The sequence below is a fragment of the Zonotrichia leucophrys genome, chromosome 2 (assembly GCF_028769735.1).
Source record: "Zonotrichia leucophrys gambelii isolate GWCS_2022_RI chromosome 2, RI_Zleu_2.0, whole genome shotgun sequence".
Taxonomy (NCBI): Eukaryota; Metazoa; Chordata; class Aves; order Passeriformes; family Passerellidae; genus Zonotrichia; species Zonotrichia leucophrys.
Window position 1 is genome coordinate 82,146,398 of NC_088171.1, and position 21,803 is coordinate 82,168,200.

The following is a 21,803-nucleotide window of genomic DNA, read 5'->3' on the forward strand; positions in this document are numbered from 1 at the left end:
GACACTGCTAAAGCAGACATCAAGGAGAGCCAAACTGAAAACAGAAGAAAGGAATGAGAAAAAAGTAGAGGCTGAGGTATGAGTATGCATCAGATACATATTGTTTTATACCAACTAGACGCACCACCGTTTCTAAAAATGATGGGATTTGTATGTCAATCTAGTTCTGAATGCAAATACACGCAGGCTAAGATTTCATTCCCATTTCTTAATATTTTCCTTTCAAACAAACAAATTTCAGGTATATCCTTTTACAGACTTTGAATAAAATACCTGTTAACATTATGTGCCTAGATTCATGTCGTGTCTTGGATTGAAAGAAGTATTATTTTATTTGCACATAGTAAACTATTAAATCACAACTTAATTTAAAAGATATATTGTTTTTTAAAATTGCAGAATACGGAACATTTAGAGTAAAGTGAACAAACAAATTTACCCTGCCTATAGAAAAGCACAACCAAATTTTACACTGTTTTGCTTCTCTACATAGTCACTGATCATTGTCAGTGAGTTAGAATAAAATTTGAAGCAACAAACTAAATCAAGTCAACTATTCCACACTCTGTCCAGAAAAACTCAGTAATCTGATCTATGTTCTTATAATTATACCATTCAATTTTATTATCTTTTCTTACATTAGTTCCAGGAGTCCAAAGGGGGTTTTGGAAGTCCTAAATAAGATTTAGCATAATACAAGATTTCTTTTTAAAAGTAGGAGTCCTTATTTCACCTTCCAAGTGTGAAGTTTCGACTCAAAAACCTCACAATAGTCATTAGACCATAAATAATTTTCTTTCTTTTCCAGTAAAGCTCCCATTAGCTCTGTTCAAGGCTTAATCAACATGTCTGTTCACCTCTTCCTAACTCAAAGGCTTCTGAAAGGTTATCAATAGTATTTTCAAGAGCATATACAATAGAAAAAAAATGTGAATTATAATAACTTCTTAATAATAGGCTGAAAAACCATGACAACAATTATAGTTCTCCATAATGCACTCTTTGGAATTCACAGATTTACTCTACCATCTTTCAACTCTCTTCTAATAGCTGCTAACAACCTGTTTTTCCAAACCTTGTGCCAATTCTACATTTCTACATCTATAAATCACCAAACCAACCAAGACTCACTTCATCACTGGAAATATTCTACCTGCCATAGGAAGTCAAGTGTAGAGTCAGTTTTTGGGAATGTCCTACTGCAATCACTAAAACTTCAGCTGCTTCTTGTGATGGTTCCTGCCAGATTCAGGATAGCAAAACCCAACATCTAGGCAGGCAGCAGAATTTTGTTACTGCGGTCCCGCTCTTCCCCTTAAGAACTATTTGCAGTCCCCTCGTGAGACTGCTAAGAGCAAAATTCTTTCTTCCTACAGTATCTTCCATTATTCAAAACTTCCTTGCCTGATTACAACTGTATGTTTATCCTCAAAGCAAATCCTAATGCAACTGGTGTACCCAATCTTGTATGGTAATCCAGTACTCAAAAGTTTTCATTTCTTTTTTCTGTCTTTTTATTTCCAATATTGTTCACAATGATTTCTCAATTGACAAATCTAAAAATTCTGATATCCACTCCAGCAAATCTATGCTTCACAGTCTTCAAAGAAAATTAATATAATATTTAATTTATTTTTCAAAAACAGAATTTTTAATAAACATTCAAATTGAAACTTCTTCAGGTAAATTAAGCTGCTGAGCCTTTTCCTATGCATTTTTTGCCTTCAAGAATGTGCTCCAGAACAGCTTGTGTAGAAAACACTTTTCCTATTCTCTATTCTTTTTAATGTATATTTTTCCAAAGTAAATACTTCATAAATGAAATCAGACAAGATATTTCAACTAAGAATATAATGGTCTGAGAAAGTTATGAGAAAGAAACAATGGGGTCGAAGCAGAAAATGCAAACTCACACATTAAAAAAACTCTCTGCTGTGATGTTGCATTAGACCAAAAATTGTTGTATATTTCTACTGTGACCAGTGCTGCACTTTCTGCCATTATTATTTTTTTAGCAATTAAACATTATGAATTCAAAAACACTCTCTCTCTCTCACTCACTGTCTGGAAAGCTGTGGTGCAATCCCATTTTAAAATAAATTTTAAAACACCCAGTACTGCAGTTGGCCTATTCATTACAGTTTAATATCAGTGATGGTAACACAATCAGTGGAATTATTGGTACTACTTAAACATTACACTTCTCTTTAGAATTTTCTTTAATATAGTTGAGTACAGCACCAAAAAAGAATATAAATCCTTAAGGAATACTGCTTCATTGAACACATTGTTGTATTAGAGTCTTCTAAGGAGGTTTAGCAGCCTATCTTCAACTTAAGGCATAAGAACTTGGAACTCTATATTTTTGAAGCATCACTGCCAGAGAAGCTAGGATCATATTAACTAGAGTTTCTTGCCTCACAATTAATTTAAAAATCCTTTCATTCATTAAGCCTTCATGTCAAAGGAATAATAGAAAGCATATTAAGTAATAATTTTAATGTAAAAATTATTAAATTCCTTCATTTTGGTCTGGACCACTAGATAGAGAGCTGGAAAAAGTCATTAATTGGAAAGTATAGCTTTAGCTTCAGTGATTACAGAACTATGTAATACAGCTTATCCTCTGTAGCACAGATATTTCTGACTCAAAAGCAGAAACTTTAGAAAAAAATGCATGTACAAAATATCTTCTCTCAGAAAAAAAAGCATGTTGTTTGTGCAATTCCACATAATGTTCATGTCAGCAATTCACTGGTTCTAAGGGATGCTTGTGAGAAGCTCTGAAGCTAAGCCTAATAAAATACATTTAATTTAAATCTTTCTTGGTTCCCAAATTCACAATACCACATTTCCATAAGGCTGTCATGAGAAAAGGTAGAGTTAATGAAAAACTGACTGGCAAATAAAAGCAACAAAATATGTTTCCTAATTACTAAAGGAATCATCATGTACCCACATGTATACATTTTGCAGTGCATTCATAAAAGTGTTTATTAGTTGTTGAGGGAGAGCACTTGCATAAGAGTTGTTATGCAATGATTAATTGGAATTTTTCAGGGAAAACTGCAGAAAATCCAGGATTTATTACTACACTTCAGGACAGGTGAACTGTTCAGAAAAGAAGGAGAAAATCCATTTTGCCTGGAGACATCCAAGTGTCTGTCCACTAACAGAAGATTTTTAGTGTGCAGTGAGCAACAGATACAGATTGCTTCGAAGGAGCAAGGAGCAGGCATGCCATGGGAATTCCAAAGGGGTAGAAGGATGGAATTCCTGCAAAGAGACAGACTGTCCTCTGCTGCCACCTAGAAAGACACTTAGTTTAAGAGTTTTAAAACAAATCCAGGACATAGGATATTTCCTGCAAAGGCAATACAGACCGAGATTTGTCCACGATGCCCAATTTTTTGGGTCTTATGTGACTTTGTGCTTTCTCTCTTTTAGAAAATCCCATGATGTGTTGCTGGGTTCTAAAAGCTCTTTAGTGTTTTGATGTGTGCACAGTAAGGGATGAGTTTAGAGAACTTAGTTTGAAGTGCTGTCACAAAACCACTCAACACAAAGCTCACATTATTTTTCTGAATATCTTCCCTCAAATATGTCATTTATTGTCTATGGGATCACATGATTATCTGCCTTTTTGGTCTCTAGTTCTCCACCTTGTCCTTCCCCCAAAGTTTGTGATGAATTATACTGTTAGAAGGCCAAGAGAATATTTCATCCACATCTAAGAAATGAAAAACCCTTCCAACATCACTATAACAAACTCAATAATTCTCTTACAAAAGGCAAAATCTTTGAAGAGCTAAGGTACCCGGGGGAAGTGCTGGGGAGATCAGAGGCACTGGTGTGTCCTGGGTTAACTGCTAAGTGACAGTTCTGCTGCCACATTCCTGATAAGAGAAAAACAAAGTCACAAAGTGATCTGTAGGGAAAAAGCAAAAAAAAAGAAGAAAAGAAAAAAGAAAAAAGGATTAAATGCTCCTTGAACTCAAAGTTATCAGTTGCAGATTTGAAAGGGTAACTTCCCACGCCTGGTGCCAATTACTGTTACATCAAGCAAGGGACACCTCTGCATAGTTAAAAGACATATTCATTATTTGATTGTACAGGATACTGAGTAAAATGATTCAGCTTTGAAGTTCAAATCTACCCTTCCTCCCTTCCCTGATCCTCAATCCAGGTGATGCCACAGCCTACAGCTCCTAAAATGACCAGGATCAGGATGAAAAGGGTCTTCCAGCCTTTTCCTGTGTCCCTTCAGGACCTGAGAAGACCAACAGCTCCTACAAAATGCCACATTAGCAGAGTAAGACTTCTCAGGTTAGAAGCATTACTACTGCCTGCACATAGGGGAGGCAGGGGCAAGCACTTGGTAGGGCTCACAGCATTCCCAGGAATGCCCCTGTGGCAGGGCCACAGCACTGACACCAGCCTGCCTCTGTGCTCCTTCCCCAGTGTTTCTCCTCCCCAACACAGCTCCTGCCCACTCACCCCCTCTCCAGGCCTCAGCTGCTGCAAGGGTGGGTTCACAACTCAGGAAACATTGACTCTGTACTGACCTCAGTGTAGAATTACACTCAACAAGCCTTGAGAAATCTCACAAGTTCATGCTGAACCCTTCCTAATTCTTTTTTTTTTTTATTTATATTCCTGGTTAATTCCAAGTAATGATTATTTCTTTGAATTCATAAATATAAGAGTTTTTATAAAAAGGTGGACATTTTCTCACAGCTCTTAGTTTTTATCATTTCTCATTAAAAAAAAAAAAAACAAAACAAAGAAGTAGACTAGTGAATATTAAGCAAAACTTAACTGCTAAGTGGTGGAAAAGGCAAACATTTTGAGAATAAAAATTATTAGGCAAACAGTGTTCATGAGTTCACACTGACACAAATTCAAAAGATAATGCATGCATTTATTTGGCACCCAGCAGTAAGAAGCTAACAGGGGCAGACACATAGCAAAGATCAGTTTATGGATAATTTCATTACAAGGTGTCCTTCAAAAAGCTAAAATTAAATTTACATTTATATCTTTACTAATCTAATCAAGGCAGATAGCACAGAATTAAAAATTTGACTTAGGCCAAGAAGTGAGTCTATGTAAATAACGACATTTGAACAAAATATCTGCAAAGATGGCACTCTTCTTATTTAGTTCTTTTTTCTTCTTAGAAAAACAGAAATCATGTAACAGACAGATTTTTGCATCTTTTGCATCCCCTGTGTGCCAGGGAGGAATAGAAGGGTGGGCACTTCAGGAAGGGCCAGGGTGGTCATGATTTCCTAATGGGAACTTTGAAGCAAAAGCTGCAGTTTTCTCTACTGGCAACCCCACAACTAGCAACTACCAAACTAATATAATGAACGCTTATAACAAATTTAACAGATTCTCATATGTTCTGCCATTATCTCAACCTTTCTTGCCTCATGTTGCGTGCTAAAAAGGACAGTTTTGGTTTATGCTAGCGGGATGATAACCATGACACACAGCCTCTCGCTTGCTGAGCCTTCTTGCTACCACCTCCACCTGCCCCTCCAGGAGAATGGGAGAGAGAACTGGGGGGAAAAAAGTAAAATTCGTGGCTTGGGATGAAGATGATTTATTAGGAGAGAAAAGGAAGAAGGAAAATTAAAAATAAAAGAATACAGAAAACAAGTGATGTACTATGGAATTGCTCCCCACCCACCAACTGGTGCCAAGCCAGTGACAAGCAGGAGCCCCTCCACTAGCTTTCCCACTAGTTTATTAACTGGGCATATGGTATGGAATATTCCTTTCTCCAGTTTGGGACAGTTGTCCTCATGGTTCCAGCTTTAACTTGTTGTGCTCCCCAGCCTCCTCCCTGGTGGAGGGGTGTGGGAAGCTGAAAACTCCTTGATTTTGTTTTAGCACTATGTAGCAACAATTAAAACATAAATGTGTTTGTTATAAAAATTATTCTCATCCTCAAATGAAAACACAGCACTGCATCATCTATGAGGAAGAGATTTATACCAGACAAAACCAGGGCATTACATTAATTAATGACTTCCATTCATCCATGATTATTGAAAACAGAAATGTTAATATAATTCCATTGGACAGTTATCTGTATAAAAATGCTCTGTCTCCTGAAACATTTAGCTTTGTGTGGGATGTATGGCCATAACTACAATCCTTATTTCAACCTAGACTGCTATTTGACAACTAAGTCTCATATCTTTTCAAGAGTCTCAAGAAAATTAACATTGGGTGGGAAAATCAAAAGTGCCCTTTACTCAAGGTGTTTTCAAAGCCTTAGCTGATGGGGAATATATTTCCCTATCAGGAAGCCATAATACCAGTACTGGACAGAAGGCCTTAGGTGCAACTACTGCTGATAACTCCTAGACCAAGTAGTTTTAATCTCTAAGTATCACAAAATACTTTTTTTTTTTTTTTTTTTTTGCATAGATCCTTTCATTCCTCAACAAAATGCTGTTCTCTTGGAAGTAGGGTATGAGATTTTGTTTTGTTAGTACTACAAAGAATATTTAAGAAAGGATCTTCATAAAAACTGATTTAAAAATGCTTAACTTTGAGTAATCTAACTAGAGTGAATATTTCATTAATAGCACCGAAAAAAATATTTTTAGCCTTAAGGAAGTATCAAAATCATTTCTGTTAACACCCAAGTTTGCCTTAATAGATTCATTTGATGTTGGTCATATTCAAGCTGAGATTGCAATCCAAGTGGACATGCCCATAAGCATTAGATGTTAAAAATTTAACAAAGTGTAATACCACAGTGTCCTATACAAAAATCATACAACCATCATGCTCTTTAACTAGCCAAAAGTCAGCTTTATGGAGAACCAGGCATGATTTTTTTAAAATGCTTTTTTTTCATATACTTGAAAATATTGATCCATCAGAAATAGTGCAGCAGTTAATAATTGCACAGTTCAGGGTTTAGATCATTCACCTAAGTCAAAACTGAATTAGACCAGACCCTCTGCTTTAGTTAATGATATATTGAATATTTTAAAAATTAGAAAACCCCCAAAATAAAAATAGGAAGTCATAAAAGACAAAACAAAGTAAGCAGCCTTCGCTGTCTGATACTGACATGACTGAGTTCTCTTCATGAAAAGAATACCTAGATCATAGACTAAAGTTCAAATTTGGCAAAACAGAAATCCAAACCAACAGATCACATTCCAGCTGAGATTTATCTTCTGAAGCTCATTAGGTCTTCTTCACTCATTGTTGCAGTCCTTGCCAGATTTTGACTTACCTTACTACACAGTGGGACAATCCTTGAAACTACTGTAAAGCTATATAAAATGGTTAAAATTACTTCTTTTGCAGCACTTGTTCCAATGTTCTTATAATCCCATCAAGAATTAGTAAACCTTAAAATGGATTAGGTAAATCATATTTTATGCTACCCGTTATCAAGACATGATTTTGGCAGCATTCACATAAGAGCAGCTTGATATATTTTCTCCACTTAAATGGAGAGACCCTCCATATCAATACACTACCCACTTGCAAATCATAGAAATTTATTTTCTGTCAGAGAATGTGTCACTAGGGATTGAAAAATAGAATTTAATTCCACTTTCCTCATAAAAAGGACCAAAAGGTGCTTTAAGATGTCCCTTGGTTACTTAAAAATTTATTAGTTTTGAGAGGGAATGCTTATTGAAATTTATCTTTCAAGCTGTCAAAGATCAAGATGTTAAAAACAAAAACAAAAAAAAAAAAACACACAAAAACCACAGAAAAGACCTGCATAAAAGCCTCAAATTTTAGGCTTTGGTTTTGAATCCTTACTACATCTCTGAGCAGCTGCTATGTTGAGTCACTGTTTTATCATCAGACATACTCATTTATTTTAAAAAGTCCTAAGGACATGGCAGAAAGTAATGGCTTCAGAGAGGTACTTTGATCAAAACCAGAATCCCTGCAATTCTCAAAAGCACAAAATTCTGTATCATTTACTTGAACCTCAGTTTTATCCTGTGAAGATATTAATACAGAGGTTGATTAATATGAAAGGGTTTACCAAAATGGTGGGTCAGTGCAGTTGTAGAGTTGGAAAAAAATTGGGTTGCGTTTGATGATTTAACAGCTGACAAAGGCAGGGGTATAAGGATTGTTATGTTTAATACGATAAAGCTATTAATTTCTTTATGCTTGTATAATATAATGGTTTCTTATATTTTTTTCTCTAAATGGTCTACGTAATAATAATTTGACCACTACTAACCTGTATGTGGCTACAACCTTGACAAGGCTAGTAAGTCACTTATCAATTTAAATCCAGTCATCCTCTAATATGCCTTTTTAAAAAAAACCTGGCATTTACTTTAAAGAAACATATCTTTACTGTCACAGCATAGTTTCCTGCTTGTGATCATGAACTTCCTGAGACAGCAGGAAGAGACACGAAAATTGACAAAAAAGACAAAATTGATTATAAAATCCCCCCCTTATTTAAAAAAAAAAATCATTGTTATTCCAACATATGTGAGAGATTTGCTTTTGTCATTTGTATTTCTCCATAGCAGATACTTAAACTAAAACATCAGAGGATAAACTGCACTTAGAGCAGTGCTTGAGAGATTCCTTTTGTGAAATCTTTCCTTCTCTCCCATCTTTCAAGAAACAGTCTCACTATCTCCACTTTCAGTCTCATTTCCCAGAAAAGATTCTATGATTAGAAAACAAGATTTTTTAAAACCATCATATGTCTGTGTGAATTCTGCTCCCTTACTTTTTGCATAACGAGGTAATTGATACTGCAGTTCTGAGTCAGTAAAAACTCAGTGCTGCACCAGGAATCCTCTTTTAGTATTCAGTGTGAAAACCCCCAGTCTGTGAGTGCTGCTGAAGCTGCTGGGCCTTCAGGTGCCACTGCTTTTTGCCTTCCTGCTCCCACCTGAGAACCAAGAAATCACCAAAGGCCCATCACTGGGGTTCATTTTCTGCAGTATCAGGCTAGGTGTCATTATGATTCCAATATTTGGCATTCCCAGACACTGGAATGTTGTTATTATATTTCTAGAGTCCCATCTCTCAGGCTGCCACAGCTCTCAGCTGTCCTATTTTCCATCACTTCAGGATCACCACTGGTTGTTATTAGATTTCTAGAGTCCCATACCTTCTCTCGGTGTTTCCTTATGGCTGTCTTATCCCTGGCAACTCTCAGGCTGCCTTTTCTTCCACAGCTCCTGGATCAAAGGCCATGTTTCTCCACAGCTGTTGGCTGCCTTATATCTGCCATCACATCGGGGTCACCAATTTTTGTATTCCTATTTCTAGAGTCCCATACCACCTCTCAGTCTTTTCTTATGGCTGAAGATCTTCACAGCATGGACTCCTTCTTCTGTATATGGTTCCTTCTTAATCAGGACTCCTTCAAGGCTCTCCCTGACTGGCCAACCCATTCCCTTTTATCCCAGTTATCTTCACTAGCCACAGCTGCAGCCCAATGAAGGACATCACAGCTGCAGTCCATTTTGGACAATTAGGATTGGGGCAAGGCCAGTTATACAATACAGATATTTTACTAGGACTCCTACTGTACTGGGAGGCTTCCTGAAGTCCTGCATCCTGTTGAGGAATGTCTTACGCTGTTGACATCAAACTTTCCTTGGGAACTGTAGGCTAGCTAAAGACAGGCACAGAATGCAAATTGGAGATGGCAAGAAAACTTAATTTCCCAGAAAGTTAAATAAAGTGAGCAATAAAAACATATCCTAAAAAATTTAGTTGCAAATAAATCATAGTATACATAAGACATTTCTAATGTCATTCTTTGTAAGTCTCATTATAACAAAACATTAGCAGAAATCACCACTTCTGCATATGAAATGCACATTAAAATGTTTTCACTTGTCAATTTTTATACTAACTATATAGGTATGGAAAAGAGACACTGTATCATAAAATCACCCTTCTTAGTTTTTCAAATGCTTTTTTACCCAAAAGCTTTTTTCTTCTTTAACAACTTCAGGTTATTCTGCTTTATTATGTCAGAGAATTGTGTAATTGTGCTCTGCGCAGCACACACCTGATTCTAATGCTAGGAAGATGTGAGTTTCTTTCATTCAAGATCGGAAAAAAATATTTTCATACAAGTACATATAAATAATTCAAGTAATGAAATAAAATAATATTTCTGTGAGTGTTTGCATATAATACCATTATACATACTGTGCTTTATTTCTCTAGAAACAGTTTGGAGGGGAGAAGATAGGAAAAGTAATGAGAGAAGTGGCAGAAAACCCAGAGTAACTGCAAATAATTTGTCTATCTTATCAACTTCTAATGCTTAGTCAGTTTTCTCTGACTATGTCTTATTTCTTTCTTTTAATGCAAGGTCTAAAACGTTGTTATATTAACCACTCCTTATCAAGGGCTTGTTTACCTGTTATAAATACAGAAAGAACACTTAGATTCTACTCAGCTTTGCTGTCACTAACTTTTTCCCAGGTGGGAAACTGGTGTGAGATGTTGGACAAGCACCCAGCTGCTTAAATTCTAGAGGTGGTGACACATTTACAGTCTGTACAACAGCTGCAGATAAGCTGTCCTTCCCATGTTGAAATCTTGAACAACATTATTGCCTTTTGGCCTTGTTCACTAATCTGGAAATTGTGTTTTGACTAGAAATGTGAGGCAGCTTTATACATGCTCCTTAGGAAGACCACAGACCCTCTGAGCAGGGGAGGAAAAGATTCTTCACAGAAAGAGTGGCTCAGCATTGGAATGGGCTGCCCATGGAGGTGGTTGAATCACTGTCCCTGGAGGTGCTTAAAAAAAGATTTGATGAGGCACTCAGTGTCATGATTTAGCTTGTAAGGTAATGTTAGCTCACTGGTTAGACTTGATGATCTCAAAGTCCTTTTCTAACCTTGTTTATTCTGTGATTCTGTGGTTCTGGGGTGTCCTTTGTAACAGAGAGCAGTTGGAAGAGATGGAGATGTGACTGGGGACAGGTGATGAGGGCTTTCACTGCAATATCAGCAGCAAAGGGAAAACTGGGAAGTGCTAGGAATGCCCTAGCATTGAATTGGGTAGAATCCTTGGGGACAAGGGTCAAGGAAAACATTGAAGTACTGAATGTCTTCTTCATTGCTTTATTATTTGTTGGCTAGAATTGTCCTCAGGGATACTAGGACCTTCCAATCCATGAGAAAGCTTGTAGAAATGTAGATATACCCTCAATAGAGCAGGATCAACTCAGGAAAGGTTTGAAAGAACTGGACATGCACAAGTCCATGGGACCTGACAGGATGCATCCTTGAGTATTAAGGGGGTTGACATTGTGATATTTATGATATCACTCCTTATGATGTTTGAAAGGTTGTGGGAAAGGGGAAAGTTTCATGGGTATTGAAAAAAAGCAAAATCACTCCTGTTTTCAAGACCAGGATGGAAGATGAGGAGAGCTGCAGTCCAGGCAGCCTCATTGCATTACCTGGGTGGTATGTTGCATCAAAACCTCCTGGAAGCCATTTCCAACTATATTAAGCAAAATTTAGTAATTAGGATTTGTCAGCCTATGGTTGTGAAGTTGAAATGCCTGGCCAACTACTCTTCTATGATGAGATGACTGTCTCCGTGGACAGGGGGAAACCAGTGGAAGTTGTTTATCTTATTTCAGAAAGATTTTTGACATCCTCTCTCATGACACTCATAAAAAATTCTTCCTTTTTCTCCAGATTTCTTCTCATTCTCTCAAAAATATGTATATATTGATCTACTGAGATTTTATCCACAATTTGTAGAAATGTGTAGAAATTATTTCCTGTCAAAATGATTCTGCCTATTTTGTTTAGCTCCTCCCTTGTCCTCATATTCACCTATGAGCATATCTAAAATGGATATTGACAGATGTGATAGACTAGGCATTTATTTTTTCCACAGCTTCTGTGCGACTTTTAGCTTGTATTTATAGCTGCTATATACATGCAGCATGCAACACAAGATCTGAGAATTGGGATGGCATAATAGAGTTGACAGCAGAATAATATAATAAGATAATCAAGAAAACAGATATTTTTCAACGAGCACTAGAGTACTATGAGCTTGCCAATAAAATCCAAAGTCAGAGCAAGGCTGACATATCATACAGAATTACTGACACTGAAACATCAATAAAGCAGCAGCAATGTTTTAAGAAATTTTTAATGGATTTTTAAAATGAATTTCTAATTTGTGCCTAATATGCTTTTATCTGTAAAATAAAAGCCGCATTAATTTTGAAAATAAAAGACGAGTTTTGTGTTCAAACACTACAGCTCTTTGCCTTGTATTACAGGAGCTGACTTGCGCTCAGTCACATCACAGATGTTGTGCTCATACAATGATCCCACACGCCACATTATGCAGATGACTTTGTTACACTTAACACCCTGACTGAACCATACACATCCCAGAAAATCTCAGAAGAAACATTTTTTTCATTTGGAAACTTCTGAAAGTTGGTGACATTAAAATCAATGGAGTGAAAAATATAGAGGAAGCATAGAAAAATTGGAAAGTTTTAAGAGGCTGGTGCTTTTAAGATAGTAGAAAATAGTTTAGTTCTTGTCAGCTTCATCGTAAAAGTTATAAGGAGGTCAGTGGTGTGGAAAAATAAAGTCCTATGTAAACAATTCCCCAAAGTAACTGTGCTATGGAAAATCTCCTTGGAGTTTTTCAGGATTCATCTGGACAAAGCCATGACTGACCTGGCCTTGTGCTGGCCCTGATGTGAGAAATTGGATGAGGAGCTTCCAGTGGTACCTTCGAGCCACGCAACATCTGTGATTCAATGAAATATGCCTGACCACTGCAAGCCATTGGCACTGTCTAGGATAAATAAAATGAGAAGTGGCAATGACTGGAAGGAGTACAATAGTAGGAATAGGCTTCAAAATACTTCAAACATCTCTCTCTGTTTTCCTATGGCTCAAACTTCCTCTCTTATTAAATCAGAGAGAAAAATGCCTGCAATTAGTGAGTCCCTTACATAACTTTGTTACCAAATCCAGCAGAAACAAGATAATTTTACTTTGATGAACAGAGCTGTCTATAATCTGTTGTCCAGTTGTTCATGCTTTCATTAAAAGAAAATCAAAAAATGCAGTTTGATGAATTTTGTTGATTCTGAATAGCCAAGTCTTTAGACTTTAACTTCTTGTGTTCCAGTCTACTACTACAGGATACAAACTATGACAAACAAAATTTCAACTATAGTATATCTTGAATTGAATTTTCAATAGTGTCTTCTGAACAAAACTATGAGGTTTTTTTCGCAGGTATTAATCAAATGCAGCCCAACAATATAAATTCCTTTTGGAATTTGCCTGATTACACACAATATACACAACAGGGTGATTTTCATATACATAAAGTGATATTTAAAAATATGTTTAACATTTCTCTTCTAATGGAGACTAGTGCTTATTTACTTAAAAAGTACCTAAGCTGCTGTTGAAAAGTAAAACTGCAGCTATTCAGGAAGATTTAACATGCCAGGAACACAGCAAAGAGCATCTGCTGACACTCTTGCCACTTTCAGAACAGCCTTTATGAAAAGGCGTGTCTGTCAGTAATTCCAGCATCCAATCTATTCAACAAAATGCAAATTCTATAGGTTCTGGTCTCCTCTGCCTGTTGTCTACGACCACTAGAGGTGAAGTTTAAATCAGCAGTGGTTTCCAATCAAAGCAGAAGTATTATCTTACATTTTGTTAGAAGATGAAAAACTGCTGCTTCTCCTATTTATAGAAATGTAACTTGTCACTCAGATATATTCCAAGAGCTGATCTAGAAAAGCAAAAATGCTTAAAGTGGATCCAAAGCCTAGTGAAGTCCACAAAAGTATCTGGCAATATTTTACTTCTGGGCCTAATTTGCATGAACTGACATTTTGTTTTCTGGCAGAATTGTATCTGTAAATGTAGACCATACAATTTAGCCAGTTGCAGGTGCAGTTTTATATAGCCACTAGGTACTGGAGATAATTACATCTGAAAATAGTTCTACAGTGACTTTTCATGAGTACCTTTGACAGGCAATGTCACAAAGAACAAAGATAAAAAATTAAAGACATGATCAGATCTGGAGAACTGAGCTTTCCCCCCCTTTTATCCAGTGAGTCTCTATACAGTGAATTTGTCAAGACATGAGTACCAGACATTCAGATAGTAATCTCTGCAAATATTTATTCTTTCTATAAAACAAATTTCCCAATAATCCAAGTTTGTGTCAAAAGCCATTAAGTTTTCCTACACACCTCACCATCAAAAAAGTGTCTATACTAATATCTTCCTATGCACATAATTTTGGCATATCTTGTATTTGAAAGTGATAAGAGTAAATACAGTAGTTCTGTATTTTCCACAATTTGAGTATTTTGTGCTTTAAAGTACCAAGTGTCTCAAACATTTTCTTGGCATTACTTCCAAATTCAACATATTCTTCTAAAGACCCTATCTTCTTATGTTTTTTAGTTTTGCAAAATTTAAAGTACTTTTAAGAGTGAGAAGAGATATGACTACACTCCATAAATACAGCATCAGAAGCATGAGCTCCGGGAGGAAAAAAGTACTTAAGTTAAAAGATGTTTTTGTCACAGGAACAAATGGTTCTCTGCTAATGAATAAATCTGTGCTTGAATCTAGAGGTTTAATTCCACTTGATTGAGCACTGGCACATCTTTTTGAATGATACAAGTGAGAAAACATATACTTGGTGTTAAAAATTGAGTTTCTATCAGTGTATGAAAAAGATCAAGTAGTTTGACTGTCTGCAACAGCAGGAAAATGTTCTCAGTGAGTCAAATGGTCCTTCCTGGTGCATATTCCTACTTATTTTTACAATAAATACAGGGAAGAAAACTTTAACTGCTGCAGTAGAAGCACTGTAAAACTTGGAAAGCTCTTGATAATGGGAGACAATTATTTTTAACCCAGTATAAAGTGCTTTATTGAGCAGAATTTCATCTCATACATAGCAAAAATACTAGCTTCTGACATTTTCCCTCCCAAATGACATTTAGCAACACCTGTAGAGTCAAGATGGGAAATACTTTTCTTTACTGTTCATCTATTTAGATGAAATGTAAATTCGAACCACACACATATATTGCTGAAGCATTTGAGAGAAAGAAAAAGTATTTATCTGATTTTAAAATTTTGTGCTAAATATCGGGAAAAGAATGGTCTCAAGTTACCAGTGTTGTTTAGTTATGGAAATGCCACTACAAACCACACGGGGAACATGGGACAGAACTTCAACTGAAATTCTCTTCTCAGCCTTGTGTTCCAACTGATTTTACTTGATTAATTTAACTAATTTCATTTTGGATGAGCCCTTCTCTCCAGTGAGAATCAGATAATATCTCTATCCAGGAATGTTATGGGAAAAAAATGCTTTGCCTCTTACTTTGCCTTTCAGCCTCTTTGACCTGTCTACTCCTTCCTATTCAGGAATGCCCTGACTGGGAACTTGCAGTACACAGGTCCTTTTCTTTTTGGTTTCATACATCCCCACTGGTTGCTTTAATTACTGAAGATATAGGTATTATTTTTATATAGTACTCTTTGATATGAGAAACCCTTCAGGATAATCTACACAAAGTTTACTCATTGTTCATGTGGTCCAACTTCTTGGAAGTACGCCTTAAGAAAAGGAGGCTGCTCTGTGACAAAAACACCTACCCAATACTGTTGTTTACATCTGTAGTTTCCTCACAGATTATGAAAATTGACAGTGCTGTGATCACTACTAAATACTGTAATCTAGCAAGTCATTCTGTTAATTCACTGCCCCAGAGCTACTCTTGAAGCCTTTTCATGCTGTTAAGACTCTGTACTGCTGGGTGTAATAAACAAATCAAAGAGACGTTGCACATTTGATCTGCGAGGTATTTTAAGTCAATGCAAGCCTCTAAGCAGAGAAGCTAATTTGACACTTCTAAACAGTCAATCACACAAGAATTCATTAGCAGAGGTCTGGGTAAATACCACTACATAATTTCTAGGATGTTCTTCCTTTCATTATCTTTGCAATGAACAGACTGCCACTAATGGGAAGAAAAAATAGGTGAGAAGCTGATTCAAAGTGAGGAATTTTGAGAGAATATCTGGAAGGCTCTTTGAAAGTTAATGGTTACCAGAACTTGCTGACTTGATTGTCCAGTATTTCCTGTCTTAAAACTCAAATGTCTTCTGCTCATGGACTTAGAAATATGCCTTCTTCACTGCCTTTATCTATTGTGGTAGACAGCACAGTGGTTTTGCTTAAAACTCTGCTTCCAACCATTATCCTCCACTGGAGCAGTTAATTAGCTGCTTCATTTACAAATGCTTACATTTGGCTTCAAACTGCACTAAAGGAAGCAATATTTTGTGAGCAAGATTTTGATGTCACTAGAGACCCTACTTGTTTTATCTTTTCTTAATTTTTTTTTCCAACTAAATTAGCTGTAAATTAGTTGACATGTACATGTAAGGAACGTGACTGTGTCAGGAGACATTCTTCCTGTGTGTCTAAGAGCTACTAGCAACTCTGCCATGCTAATTTTACAGTACATGGAGTTAATAATAAATGCAGCATATGCAAGTCATTAATCTGGATAAGGAAATCATAAATTTCTTGATCATTTGAGAATATTGAAGAAGTAAAGTTTTGCTGGTATGCAGCATTTCTGAAAGAGTAAATAGGAGTGCAGAACAGCATAACAAGTTGACTATTTTGATATTCAGCTTCCTGGTACTTGAATGACTAGGTCACAAGCTCTGAATTTCAGATCATGAAGGAGCATGGCCACTATTACTTCAGGTGAATTATGGAATTAATGTCTGTACTCACTGCTGCTTTGTTTCTTCTGCATGCACACAAGTGGTTTCTTTCTTCAGGCAGCTGTGTGCAATGCTCTGTGGTGCCCTCCAGAGCAGTTGCACTCTGGAACCAGTTGTGCTTGGGAGACTGATGTTTCCAGCCCAGCAAGACAGAGAAGACAGGGTAGAAAGGACCTAGCTAGCTGGGAGCCTTCTACAGAACCAAGGCCCTGCATGCAGTGAAGGAGAGGAGCATACATATACCACACCAAGGTGACAGAAGGTAGGTAGGGTCAGGATTTAATAGAGACCATTAAATATCATCTCTGAATTGGCCTGAGACAAAACCTGACAGAAAAAGCCATTTGAATTCAAAGCCCCTCTCAGAGATGTTCACTATAGAGAAAGGGGCAACCTGGGCAGCCCAGCCCAAGCATTCAGCATTGACCTATGGTTCCATCATGCTGCCAGTGCAGAAATACAGCCAGCACAGCTGCAGCCTCCTCTGCACTGTGAGACAATGCTCAGCAAGCAGATTCAAAGTGAGATAATCTTGCTGCTTGCATATTCACCTGTTTTTCTTCCTTCAAGGAACTGTATCAACCTTCCCTAATGATCTGGGAATTCAGCACTGTACAGCCTAGCATTATTAGCATCCACAGCTCCCTTATTTGGTGTGTCTGGCACTTGTATTTTGAAAGTGCTAAATGCAGTTGCAAGTCAATGACCATTTTTACACCACCACAGAGTTAATTCCTCTAGGGAAACAATGTGAATTCATCTAGAGAAGCCACACAGGCTGTGAAGCAATAACCCAGCAGGCAACTTGCATGGTTGTCTAAACTTTGTTGTCTAGGTAGGAGGAAAGCATCATTTTTGTCTCCCACAGATGCAGCCTTCATCCATCATTTAACTTACTGTGATTAATTTACTGAGAAAAATGTGGTGTTTTATGTTGCTGTCAAAAGTAGCCATTTTATTTTTCTGAGTGCTCAGACACCAGAGCTCTCTCCCTGATGATTTGTAGTGTTATAGTTCATCAGCAAATGATGAACTCTTTGGCCCCTTTCCCCCTGTGCTTTTAGCTGTTAAAAAGAAGGAAAAAAACCTGAGATGCAAAGGGGAAAATCTACCCTGAAGTCGATTAATGATATTTATATTTGTCTCACACATGTCCAAGATTTAGTCACATACATACCACATTCAATATCTGGCTGTGAAAATCTTCACTTACATTTATTCCATTTAGAGGATTCTTCATATCAGCAGTGTGCCTTTGCTGTGATTGAAATGCCAGGTTTTAATATAGCAGCATTCACGTGCTGGTTGTGGGAAGGGGACAATGGGGTGCTCTGTCAGATGGTCTCATTTTTATTTATTATTTCAGAAGTCATGATGGGCTGACAAGTTTCTTGGTTCAGTTCTGGGGATGAAAAATCGGAAAAGGATTGGCCATAAGCTAGATCCTGAAAAGATTTCACATTCAAATTTTGCAGAAAAAACTTGTATTCATCAACACCCCCTTATGAATTATCAACTTTTAAAAGCCATGGAGGTGGTTTCAAGCTTTACTCTTTTGTGATGACATGTCAGCCAAAGAGTCATTAGTGAGCAGATAAAAGGGATGCAGTTAGTTAGATTTGAAGGTCTCAGGACTGAAAGGTATGAAATAAAAATCGTAAATGCTGTAGCTGTAGTTATCAAAACTAAAATTTGCCATCATTTTGAAGTACAAGATGAAAATGGAGAATGTGATAACATGAAAAATAGGAATGATCATATCTGTGAGAGCCTTTTGATCTTCAAAGAACAAAGGGTTTAAATTTTGCCGATGAATCTTGCTAAAATTATTTCATGTCATTCAAATTCTACATGGCATTACACTGGAGAAAGGTTCAGGTGATGTTGTTATGGAAAAGGGAGGCTTGTTAGCTTTCTGATGATCTTTGCATCCAAGATGACAGAAAAAACTAGCTGCCGGGGATGGGATTTGCACTGACAAGTAAGTTTTTATTGTTTCTCATGATCTTGGTATTTCTTGGGCTTTCAAGAAGCTTTTGGAAATTAAGCTCAAGTATCTTTCAGAAATATTGCCTTTCAGACACATTTAACTTCTCCAGTTCAGTGAGGAAAACATGAATTCTCTGGCATTAAGTAAATTCTACTGCTAGATTTTAAGGACTGTGTTGATTTGCTACAGTGATTTGACCTATATCTTCTAATCTTTTCTGTTGAAGTACAACTTTAAACCAGTGCTTAGAGCAAGCAGAGGCACATGAAAATTGGCCCTACTCCACTAAACTCTACAGCAGGGATTTCTGCATGTGACACTTGTGATCACAAGACCTGCTCAGGGCCCCTAAATCAGTTCTGCTTTCCTGCCTGTTTGTACAGGACAGTCAGACGCTGTTGGCTGCAGAGGGGAGTGAGGGAAGATGGGCTGACCTCAGTGAGCTCAGAGCTACTGCCTCCAGCATCAGCACCCAGCTCATGCAGCACCACCTGCACCCTTTCAAGAGAGGGCTGTCTGAAATGAGCTCAAACAAGGCAGCACAGGGGTCCCTCTGCCTCTCAGGCTAAAGGCATTGTGCTGAAAGGCCAGTTCCTACTTTCCTGAGGACTGATTCCTGTCAGAAAGGGAGAAGCATCCTGCATATACTCCATGTGCTGCAATCTCAGCGAAGAGAAGGAGATCTGGAGTGGGGAAGGGGAGCCATAACCTCACGCCATAGGGTTAGGAGGTCTTGGGGTTCTGCAATTAAATGCAAGATAGTATATCTTGTCAAGGATACAATCTAAGGAAACTTGTTTCCAGCAGATGGGAAATACAAGTCACAATGAGTGAATGCACGTAGCTGCTGTATGCTGGCAGCAAAGATTAGGTTTCAAGGCACTCTGAATTTAGCAGAAGGTAAGGAAGAAGTGTTTTTTTAAAGTCCTGTATCTAAGTTGAATTCTGCATATTCTTGATCTATTTATTTCTAATGGGAATTTTTAGAAAGAGGAATTTTCAAAATTAAGGAATTATTCTGTGAGTCAGAGACCCACCATAACTACTGTTGAAGAAGTTTTATAATCGCTGTACAGCAAAGGAAAATGAACTTACATTCTTCCAGTCCATGATAAGACATCTTTTCTGCGACTAAGACAGAGAGGGAGTAAGAATAAGCACAGCATAGCTGCTATTATTTATTCCCAGCAGCAGTAGTAGCCAATTCTTTTGGATGAAAAGAAAAGCAGTCAACCTTAAAGACCTAAATGAAAAAGCCCTTATTAACTAGAGGTCCTCTGAAAAACCCAGCGTTTGGAAATATTAGTTTACAGGAAAGAAAAAGAACAACAACAGTGTTTTGTGTGTATTTTTATTTGGATGTGAGTTTTTCTGTCACACAGACTCATATGGTAAATATACATATGTTAATTGAGGATTTTTCTAACTGATGTCATATTCATCAGCTAAATTTTCTTCTACACATAAAGCAAGCTTTTACTAAAATTTATCTGTAACAATTACAACAGCTTCCATAGGAATTATTTTTTAAATGGTTCTTCAGAATTTTAATATCACCAGAAGACAGCAAAGAACGTTATTTAAGAAAATGCCTAAGAAAACATTTTTTTATCAATATTTCTCTTTAAAAAATTTCATGGATCAATAGAAAATTCTGTTTCCACCACTCTGTCTTGATGGGAATTATTGTTAGATGTTGCCTAACCATTATTTAAAGTCCTTCCTTTACTTTATATGTTTCCCAAAGTATCCATGGCATGTCCCTCATGAATTCCCCTCCAAGTGGTGTGTTCCTCTTTGACTTTTCCGCCTGCTTTTGCAACATCTGTGAGCTTAGTTTTGGCATGTTTTGGTCCTTTGCTCTGCACCTGATAGAATCCCGGTCAAGTTGGTTGTAGTCACTTAATTTCCCAAATTTCCCACATTTCTAGTTTTTCTCCTCCAATTGCAATTGCTTGGATGGAATCTCCATTCCAGAGTGTTTGTAAGTCCTTCTTATTTGCTTTGGCCTTCAGCAGAGATCGATTTAGGCAGGCTTTGCTGCATGTGCCTGCACTTGATGGCATACGGTTTTGATGGCTTTGACTTTGGGAGGATGTTCTTGAATTATTTTTTTTTTCCCCAAAGTATCAATGGCATGTCCCTCACATCTTCCCCTCCAAGTTTAGTCTTCCTCCATGACTTTTTCCCTGGCTTTTGCAACATCTTTGAGTTTAATTTTAGCATGTTTTGGTCCTTTGCTCTGCAGCTCATTTCCTCCTAAATGATTTTTTGAAGACACTAAGTCTCCCGATTTTCTGCTTTTTTGCAATTGCTTTTCATTTGGTCCTATCTCCTTTCCAGAGTGTTTGTTAGCCTTTCTTTTCGCATTCGCAAGATTCCGTTTCCCTTCCCGAAAGGAAATTTCCTTTCGGGAAGGGAAACGGAATCTTGCGGTTTCAATGGGGACCAAGAGAGGAATCTTTGGTGCATGTCCCTGCACTAGATGGCATGCCATGCCTTTTCATGACTTTGACTTTGAGCAAGATTTTCTTTGATTTTTTTCTTTTTTTCCAAGGTATCCATGGCATGTCCCTCATATCTTCCCCTCCAAGTGGTGTGTTCCTCTTTGACTTTTTCCCCTCCTTTTGCAACATCTGTGAGCTTAGTTTTGGCATGTTTTGGTCCTTTGCACTGTACCTGATAGAATCCCGGTCAAGTTTGTTGTAGTCACTTAATTTCCCAAATTTCCCACATTTGTGTTTTTTCTCCTCCAATTGCAATTGCTTGGATGGAATCTCCATTCCAGAGTGTTTGTAAGTCCTTCTTCTTTGCTTTGGCCTTCAGCAGAGATTGATTTCGGCACTCAAATTTTTTAAATCATAACCTTTCTAATGGAAAAAGTTCACTTCATTTATGCTGTTTCCAGTTCCTTTAGGTAGGGCTGCGAAGGGCTTATCCATGCCTCAACAAGTTGCACTAAGCTGTGGCAGCTGTTTCAC